The following is a 10368-nucleotide window of genomic DNA, read 5'->3' as shown; positions in this document are numbered from 1 at the left end:
AGCCAGGTTCGGCGCCACCAAAACCGTTCGCATTGTCCTTTCAGCTTCACAACGCCTCGCTTTCCTTCGTGCGTCGCCACTCACTAAAGCACAAAAGCGTCCAAGCCTCGTCCGGCCTGGGCCTGAGGCTAGAGCTGCTCGAACACCCCGCGCGGTCCGAGGGCGACGCGCGAGTCCCGTACGCCCCCTTTGTAAAGAAGCAAGGCCACGGGGATCGGGACCCAGGGCGACACTCAGTTGGCTAGTGGGACTCAGAAGCCAGAAGGTGAGGAGCCCTCGGGTGGGCCTGTGGCCCTCAGGCCCCCCGAGTCCCAGTGAGTGGTACCCGCCCCTTGCCCCTCCCGGGCCGCGTGGGAGGTGGAGCCCCGGCGCCTCCGATCCTCGCCCGCTCGGCCAGCCCCGCCCGGTGACCCGCGTCCCGCCTCCCCGCCGCGGCACAGGGGGCAGGGCCGCGGACACGGGCTGCGCGAAGGGCCGCGACCTGAACCCTGGCCGGTGAACCTGGTCGCGGGCATCACTGCTGCCCAAGCGGCCGGACCAGGTGCGTTCGCCGCCCGCCGGCAGTGCCCGCGGGCGGCTGGGCGGAGGCCCCGGCTCCTCCCGGCGGGCGGGCTGAGGCCGGAGCCGGCCTCGGGGATAGGCTTCCTAAGTCGCTCATTTTGGGGAGCGACTGACCAACAGGGCTGGGAGGCCCCTGGGGGCCTGGGGCCTGCGGCGTCCGTGACAAGGGACGCACCGGGCCCAGAACTGGGAGCCTCTGGGCGTTGGAATGGAGCTGGAGGCCGCCCAGCCGCCGCGAGCGGGCCTGCGCGGTGCCTCCCCTGCGCCGCCTCTCCGTCCCCTCCTCCGGGCCCAGTCCCACGCCTCCAAGGAACTTCCCTCTTTCCCCGGTCCGGAAAAAACTCCTAGCCCCCCAGCCTCCAGGGTGCTTTATGCGGTCCTCGTCGAGGTTCTTTTCCCTTGCACTTTCACTTTTGGGGCCGTCTAGGCTCCACTCTAAGTCGCTCACTTGTCCTCAGTAGGACTCCATGTGTAATTGAAGAACGAGCCAGGACCGAAAGGTAGCCTGGGGAAGTAAGGAACGAGTCAGTGAATGAGTGAGTACACCTGAACCAGAGCTGAATGAGGGAATGCCTGAACGGGTACAGATACATTTCAAGTGCACACAGACTTACAACTCATCTTCTGGTAGATAGTTTTCCAAAAAGTCGTCAATGTACGTTTGTCGATGGAGTCATTCTGTTGGGCAAACTACTTAAAAGGAGTTCTAGTCTATGCTGTTTAAAAAAAAAATCACAGAAGCACCCCTTGATTTACACTTAGGTGGATTTTTGTATAGTTGTTCCTTAAAACAAAACATGACTAGGCTTTTTCTCGCTTGTGTTTTGTTTCTGCTTTGGACTTCTGGAGAATCATTGTCACCACATTATTATTTATCGTATTTCAGAAAGATAAGGGTGAATCAAAAGGTAGAAGAACCACATGACCCTGCTCTTAGTAACTTGTTTGTAAAACCAGACATTTCTCTTGAATTCAGGGTGATGAAGTGTCCTGTTTCCCTGAGACAGGTACTGGCTAGTTTGTGGAGGACTGAAGAGGGCTGACTCTAGTACAGAGAGGAGAAGAGAGACATTTATCTGTGTGTGGATACTTTGGAAGTTACATAGGCTGAGACTGGTTTAATACGGTTGGTCACTGCATCAGTTCTAGGTTTCCAGACCCAGTTCTAGAAAAGCTGGATGACTTTGGACTTGTCACTTGATCTCCCCAGTTCTTAATTTCTTAATCTCCAACATGCAGGAGGTTGTGGGACCCCTTCCAGAGTTAGACTTCTAGGACACAGGTGGCAAACACAAGGCCTGCAGGCTGAATCCGCCCCTCCACCTTGTTTTATCCAGCCAGCACCTTGTTCCTACCCCAGAGGCAGCGCTGAGCTCTTGCTTAACTGTTAAGTAGTTACATTTTTACGTCCTAAAATTACATTCAGCCCTTTGAAGGCACCAGGGAGGCTGATGAGACTGATGTGGCTCCCGATAAAATTGAGTTCTAGGACTCTCTCTTTTATCAGGGTTAAAAGGTGAAATTGCAGGTGATTTAATGAAGTTCTGTTTACCTCAGCTGCTCTGCTTGGGAGTTCTGCACAATCTTGGCCCTCCTGTCTTCTCTGCACCTTGCAGCTCACTCCACTGCCTCTCCATATCTGCTGCAAAAGGACCTGGGAGCTCTCTGGACTCCAGGCTGGTGGGAGGAAAGGAGGGCAGGGTTTTATTCTGCATTGCCACAGGCTACCTATCCTGGGTCTAACTTGTTTTCCATGCAACCCAGCCTGACAATGCCATGTATTTCCATTATATCCAGGGAATTGAAACACTATTAATTTGCATGCATTTGAGGTTAGTTATCATAGATCACAACATTTTGGAGCCGGAAGGGCCTTAGAGATTTTTTTTAAAGCATTTATGGCATTTCACATACCTATTAAAATATGTTTTGCACGCTACATTTAACAAAAACAATGTCCCAAACAGGTTAAGTCGAATAAAATAATGTTACCTACTTCAGTTATTTCAAGTCTGTTGGGAGATGTGGAGCCAAACATGGTGTTTGGTGAAAAAACCCAACTTTCTCAGACTTTTTTTCCCAAAGAGCCAATTATGGGATCATATGTTGTTCACCCATGGAATGTAACAAAGCTAATATTTACAGGGCACTGACTGCCTGCTAAGCATTGTTATACTTATTTATTTTTACTTATATTGCCCCATTTAATCCTTAGTATAAGCCTAAGAGCTAAGGACTATCGTAATCCCTATTTAACCTTCCTAACTAGAAACGGCACTTGAAAAATGTAAAAGTCAGGTACTCAAAACACAGGCAGATGGAGGCGGGGTCTCATCCCAAAAGACAGACAATTCCAGCATAAACTCTGGGGCATTGTGGGTAAGTGAATTTAGGATGGGAGCCCAGGGGTAGAATGATTCAGATTGGATTACAAAGAATTGGTCTTTATATCATTTTGAAAATTATTGCATTCCATTGGGACTCGGGTACACTCAGATACTTTGACCTAGATGCAGGTGCATCCTAAGTTTAAACACATTCAGATTTACCAGTTTAGGTAGTAGAACATGGGTGACATTGAGAGCTATCATTTGTGAGGGGCACATTGCTCAGAACTATGAGTACCAAGCAATGTTGCTTCTTAGGCTAGCTTGGTGTCCTTGGTAAGGCACTGCCTCCCAACCGGTTTCTTAATGTTAAATATTTGAATTTATTCTAAAATTATTGTAAAATGATCACATATTAAATAAAACACAATAAAGTTATATAATATACAGTGACCATTATGCTGTACTTCCTGATGATGCCAAAATGTATCTCCCTGTGTCTGCACATGCTTACATCCCCTCACGCACCAACCTCTTCCGTTATAAGAACGACAACTCCTAATGCAGACAAGGTACAGTGCCGCATCCCTGTAATCCAGGGACTCGAATGCCAGATGAGTTTCTAGGACCTTCATAATTAATCGACGAGAGCAAAAGAAGGGCTCATAAAACAAGGGGAAAATTATTTTGTTTCTTCTTTGTCAGTCAAGTTTAGCCTCGTGGAAAGCAGAAACCAATTGTGGCCACCTGAAAAACGGAGAGCTGATGCCAGTTTGATTTAGCTCAGGAGGCTGAAATTTTATGCCCCGAAGGCCGGTGTGATGGAATAGACCTTCTCATTGCTCACAATATTATGGGGGGAAAAAAACATTAAAGCAACAATTTTTATTACTTTCCCTGGAGCCAGAACTTTAACATGTACTTTATTCTCCCCCTACCCTTCCTAAACCACTTAGCTTTTGAAAATAAACAACGCATTCATGTGTTTGCTACAGCCAGGTTGTTAGTCCTTTCCCTTTATTCCGGAGCCCTGCTTCTTTCGTGCAGTAAAGAAGGTGGACTGATGTGCTTCTAGATCTCTGGAATTTTTCTGTAGTTATTTTATTCAGCACATATTAATTACAGTAACCATTTCTTGAGTGTGTACCATGTGCCCGATAAAATGAAGGAGATGCTGAATTTAAGTAGGAAAGGAAAGTGACCTATCCACAAATAATCACACCACGGGAGACATGGAAGTAGTGGCCGCTCCTTCTCCTAGGAGAGGGGTATGGGGAGAGCTGAGGAAGACCTCGCAGAGTAGGTGAATTTTGAACTGGATTTTGAAACCTAAAAACCAAGGGAAGGGAGAAGGATGCTCGAAGCAAGGAGAACTACCTGGGCAAGGACAAGGGAGCAAGTAGCAGCATGGCACTGCCAGAAAGAGATGGCTTCTGTAAAGAGGTCTTGTGAGGTTGGGGCTAGAGAATGAAGGTCCTTCAATGCTATGCTGCTTGGATTCTGTGACAGCCTACATCATCTTTTTTTTTTTTTTTTAAGTGTCTTTAAGCTGAATTTTTAAGCAGATGATGCTATGTGGATTTTCTTTAGAAAATAGCTCCATGAATAATGTTTCAGAGGAACTGATGAGGGAAAAGCCAGGAGGCCAGAAGAAAATGAGAATGTCCTTGCTATAGTCCAAATGAAATAGGATGAGGGTCTAAACTAATATTTTGAGAAATATGCAGAAAATAGAGAAGGTAGGATTTAACGACTAGGACATGGGAAAGAAGGTTGAAAATAATTCTAAGATTTGGGAATTGCTCGACTGGATGAACAGAGATGCCACTAATGAGAATAATAGAAATAAGACGAGGAGGAGATTTTGAGAGAAAGACTATGAGGAGAGGTAACTGTGAAACATTCAGGGGAGACCCCCAGGATACAGCCTTGGCTATAGCTGTGCTATGACATCATACAGTTGAGACTTGTCAAAGGTTATGACAAGTCCTCAGTCCTCAGACAAATCATTTCCCCAAGTCACTTAAAAAGAAGGGTGGTGGGGGGAACACATTAGATTTGACTAATGACCATTACACCATATTTAAGGCAAATTTATTAGAACTCTAATTGCTGTGTAAGTTCCAGGGATGGAGAAAAGGGGAGAGGGAAACAATGAGGGGTTATTATAAGCCAGCAAGATAAACCAAAACAGAGCAACACAGAGGGGAGTAGTTGAAAGGAACACAGAAGAACCGATGGCAGGAGAGTAGCAGTGGACTGATGAGGAAGGACAGGGGTATAGGCAGATTTGGAATAAGGGAAGAAACTTGAGCTGGCTCTTCCAAATAACTACTTTACAGTAAGGCCATCACAAGCTTTGATTTCTCGTTTTATACAACGTGTCACGAAAAGAGATACGGGAGAGACTGGCCAGAGGTACTGGGCAGAGGGTTTGACGTTATGTTGCAGAGGCAGTGTTGGGAGACTTCGAACTAAGGGAAGAATAAAAAGGAAGAGTAAGATACAGTGAAAAGGATAGGGATTGGGAGGAATTTTCAGAACACAGGAGATTCTACGACAGGTAGCTGCTACCAGACGGAGGCAGACGCAGTGCTCTCTTAGTGTAGTGATGTTAGACTTGCTTGGAAAAAAGAATTTATCAGCTTAGCACCTTATACTTAAAATATTTTTAAACCTTGGTTGTTACATGAACCTTCAGAAGCAGGTGCATCCAGGCATCTTTCTTTTATAAACTACAAATCTGGGTGTTTAGGAGGCTGAGTCTGCGTCAGACCCTACGGCTGGAAAGACTTTCTTTTTTTTTTAATTTTATTTTATTATTTTTTTTATTTTAAATTTTTATTGTTATTCAATTACAGTTGTATGCCTTTTCTCCCCATCCCTCCACCCCACCCCAGGTGAACCCCTTTAACTGGAACATAATCAATGGAAAGACTTTCAATCCACTGTTTTATTTATTGTAGCAGAGCCTTGCTTTGCCTTGGAACCTGGCCTTTTACAGTGTGTGCCTTCCATCCCCCACCATGTCACATTATGTAAAAGTAAAGGGGGTGATATTTGAAGGCCAACAAAGCCAAGATCTGCGGGGACAGAGGTAGTGATGGAGGGGATTCTTGGCCCCGACTTTGCTACGAGCAGTAGGGGTGGTCACGAAGGCCTGTATGTAGAGAATATCTGTGGAAGTCAAATGATACTGTCAATATAATAAAAGTCTACAATCTAAAACAGTCTTATGATTAAATCTTCTCTGAGGCAAGTATCCCCTTTATAAAGTGAACTTAATCACTCTTTAATATACTGTCTGGAAAAATTCAGATTTTCAAATACAAGATACATTTGCAGTAAGCTGCATCTACATTGATTATATTACATGTGAAGACTTTTCTGACTAGAGTATCAAATATGAAGATGGGGACTGGAGCCGGGTCCCCTAATTATCAGAAACCATTTACAACTTATTGAACATAGTGATTTGCAGTTAAATCCACCTAGCTAGCTTGAATGTTTATGGAGCACCTATACGTAGGATGCTGGGTAGTACAAAGCTCAGAAGGGAAATGGAGAGACACACCCAGCCCTTGGACTGCCCCTGGTCTGATGATGCCCATACAGATAGTAATGAATGTGAACTCACCAACACAGCGGGGCAGGGTAGGGAGACCAGAAAGTCTTACAGGCCTTGAGTTCCACATTATTATTAAAATGAAACCAAGTATAGGCCCTGGCTGGTTGATTAGAGCCTTGTCCCAATGTGTCGAGGTTGCCAGTTTGATCCCCAGTCAGGGCACGTACAAGAAGCAACCCATGAGTGTATAAATAAGTGGAACAACAAACAAATCAATGTTTCTGCCTGCCTCTCTCTCTCTTCCTTCTTCTCTCTAAAATCAATTTTAAAAAATGAAACCCAAGTATAATTCAAAGCAAAAAGTATTAAATTAGATCCAGAATTATTTTGTATTGATAAAAGATAAAATCTATGAGGAAGACAGTATAGTTGTGACTTTTTATGGACCAAATATTGAAAAATACTTATCCTCAAAATATATAAAGGAAATGGTTAGAAGTGAAAAAATGACCCAAACAATTTGTAGGAGACCTTAAGAATTGTTGTTTACATGACAAATCAGGTAGACAAAAGCCAAATGGTTATATACAAAAGGTAAATGGTAGGATTTGAATAATGTAACTAATGAGGTTGAAGAATATAATTTATAAGGGTGAACAGGGATATAGAAAGTTTTAAAATATGATATATTTAATATTATTCAAATATAATTATTGTGTGAATATATGTTTATAATATATATGTATGTATATCTATCTATATAATCTCTTAATTGTAGAAAATTTATTTCTTCCTTGAAACATTTATGGAAAATGGTAAAAAAAAAAGTCAAATGAAGACTTAAGTGAATTCCAGAGTCGTCCTGGTCCTGTGCCTCAGTCCTCCGATTGAGCTCACTTTTGAAATGATGAAAAGAAAACATCCTCTTTTTCTTGCTGTTGTCAAACCGTTCATATAATTCATCTTCCACCTTTGTATACATGCTCTTTTTGTGCCCGGAATCATTTTGAGCTTTTTTTTTCTATTATCAAAATACATGGATCTACGTTATCCGTGACTCATCTGAAGATGCCGTTGTTTCATTCAGTTGTGTTCTAAGTCAATATGCCGTATGTATTTCACTGCAAAATGTACTGTCTGAAACACCTGGCTGTCCTTTTATAGGTCTGTCTTTGCACTAGCTTCCCTGAACTACAGCTTAAAGAAAACCAGCAGCCATGGGAATGGCTAACTTGGAGAATGAACAGAGAATCACAAACACCAATTAAAGTCTTTAAGGAGAGAGAAAATCATGGAATTCAGCACTGCGCTGACTCCATTTCACTACCCACTCAGTTCGAATTTTTTTAGAGTTTCCAACTTAAACTAATGGCATGCTAGCACCCTATATTCTCCATAGCTTAGTGATTAAGAACCTGGGCTTTAAAGTGGGTTTCCTGGGTTCATATCTGAGTGCCACCAACACCCGAGTGACCTTGGACCAACCACCTATCCTTTCTATGTCTCAGTTTCTTTATCTGTGAAGTGAGGATAATAATTATAACTGGCTGTGGTAGGCAGAATAATGTCCATACCCTAATCCCCGGAACCTGTGAATACGATAGGTTATGTGGCAAAGGAGAATTAAAGTGGTAGATGGAATCAAGGTTGCTAATTATTTGATTTTGAAGTGGGGAGATTACCCTGGATTACCTGCGTGGACCCACTTAACCGCGGGAGAGGGGCACAGAGGAGGAGTCAGAGAGTTAGGGAGACGTGACCAGGGAAGAATGACAAGAGAGCTGCAGCGTGGCCAGCTTTGAAGATGGAGGGAAGGGGCCATGAGACAAGGAGTGTGGGTGACCACCAGATGCCGGAAAAGGCAAAAATCCTCCTCTTGGAGCCTCCAGAAAGGAATACAGCCCTGTCAACACTTTAATTTACCTAGTGAGTCTAGTGTTAGACTCCTGACCTGCAGAACTGTAAGGGAATAAATTTCTCTTGGTTAAGTCACCAAGTTTGTGCTAATTTATAACAGCAGCGGTAGAAAGCGAATGCATTGCCCTGTAGGTTTGCTGTTAGGGTTAAGAAATGTAGACGTGTAGGAGAGTCCTGCCACGTGGCCAGTGCGCCGTCAGTAGTAACCACCATCATTCACTGGTACCTGAGTTTCTCTCCCGTCTTTCCCCTTTGTCGCAGTTGTCTTGGGATTACGATGGATTGCGCTCTCCCCACAAGCGTGGGGCGCCAGGAGTTTCTCCCTGCCGTGGGAGTCCATGTCGTTCCGCAGCGGTTTGCAACACCGCTGCTTACCTCTTCCTCCTGGTTTACGGCTCCAAAGGGTTCTGCACAAGGGCGGTCGGTGCTGTGACTCCCTGGGTTTGCCCGTCTTTCCAGGTTTTAGGGTGTGGTTTGCTCGGTCCCCTCCCTTACCTGCTGGGTGCCAGGAACATTGTGCGTTTTCAGGTTGCTCAGTTATTTTGTTGTTGTAAGGACGGGAGTGATGACTTCCAAGCCCTTCGCGTGTTGGGGCTGAGATCCGAAGTGAGGGGAACGCTGTCATCGCCTGTGGCTGTTAGGGGCTCCTCTGCATTCAGGAGCGCTATCTCTATACTTGACTCTTTCTGATTTCTGTTCTCCGGCTTTCAGTTCATCATTTTCATTCCCAAACATGCTCTTCCTGTGTTTTCTGTTTTGGTTAATGGCAGTCAGTCTATGAGAGAGGAGGTCATGTGATGTGTCTGAAATACGCGGTTTAAGACAGGCTCAAAATCTGGGAAGTTATCCTTAATTCTCCCCCTTTCCTCATCCTCCAAAATTAATAAGTAACCCAAGGCTGTTGTTTCTGTCTGTGATAGCTCCTGAATTTTTCTGTTCCCTCCTCATCCTCTCTATCATTGCCCTCGTCTTACCCCTTTAGATCTCTTGCCTTGGCTAGGTGGAATCTGTTAAACCCCTTCGCCCTCCACACAGCCTCATGAACTGGATCGTAGGCTGGCTCCTATTGCTTCCCTTCTCAAAAGACCTGTGTTTTGAGAAATTGTCTGTGGAATAAGGGCTAAACTCCTAATATGGCACTTAAGGTTCTGAAAGATCTGGCATTAAGACAGAACTCTGGCTGCATTTCTGGTACATTCACTTACTGCGTTCCAGGGCTGCCATAACAAAATACCACTGGGTGGCTTAAACAGCAGAAAGTTATTTTCTTGCAATTCCCGAGGCTGCGAATCTAAGATCAAGGTGTCAGCAGGCTTGGTTTCTTCAGAGGCTTCTCTCCTTGGCTTGCAGATGGCCCTCTTCTCGTTGTTTCCTTACGCACCCTTTCTTCTCTTCACACACATCTTTGATGTCCGTGTGTCCAAATTTCCTCTTCTCGTAAAGACACCCATCAGTTGTCTAAGGCCCCACCCCAATGCCCTCATTTTAACTTAAGCATCTCTTTAAAGGCCCTGTCTTCAGATGTAGTCACATTCCAAGGTCCAGGAGGCTAGGACTTCAACATAGGAATTTTGGTTGTGTAGGACACAGTCCATCCCATAACACAGACTGTGTTCCCCTGCGCATTCTGTATACGTGTACGACGTCGCGTTATGTGTGCACGTCATAACCCGCGAAGTTTTAAAAATACTGATTCGTGGGTCCTGTCCCGCTCTCTAGCTTCTGAATTGCTAGGGCTGAAATGGGACCGGGAATACATTTGTTGCGTGTATGTGTTTAAATTTCTCCTGAGTGCTTTATAATCCTCCAGCTTCTCTAGACTTCTTACCATTTCTGGGAAACATATTATAAAGGTTCACACCTTAGCTCACGGTTATTCTTTAACTAGAAATGCCCTTCCCATGATACAACTGTGAAAATTCATATATCCTGCAAGGCTGAGCTGAAATACCATCTTCTCTGTTATTTCTTCCTGTTATCTCCTATGATAATCCA

General features: G+C 44.7%; 1 protein-coding gene across 1 annotated transcript in view; it reads left to right on the top strand.

The window, feature by feature from the left end:
* Positions 1-413: 413 nt before the first annotated feature.
* CPQ (carboxypeptidase Q) overlaps positions 414-10368 on the top strand; it is a 399977-nt gene continuing 390022 nt past the window's right edge. The window contains exon 1 of the mRNA XM_053930262.2: positions 414-541. The gene's annotated coding sequence lies outside the window, so the exon portion shown is untranslated. The remainder of the gene's footprint in view (positions 542-10368) is intronic.

Source organism: Desmodus rotundus, chromosome 8 (assembly GCF_022682495.2).
Source record: "Desmodus rotundus isolate HL8 chromosome 8, HLdesRot8A.1, whole genome shotgun sequence".
Lineage (NCBI taxonomy): Eukaryota > Metazoa > Chordata > Mammalia > Chiroptera > Phyllostomidae > Desmodus > Desmodus rotundus.
Note: the sequence above shows the minus strand (reverse complement) of the source record. Positions and strands in the feature narration are given on the sequence as shown.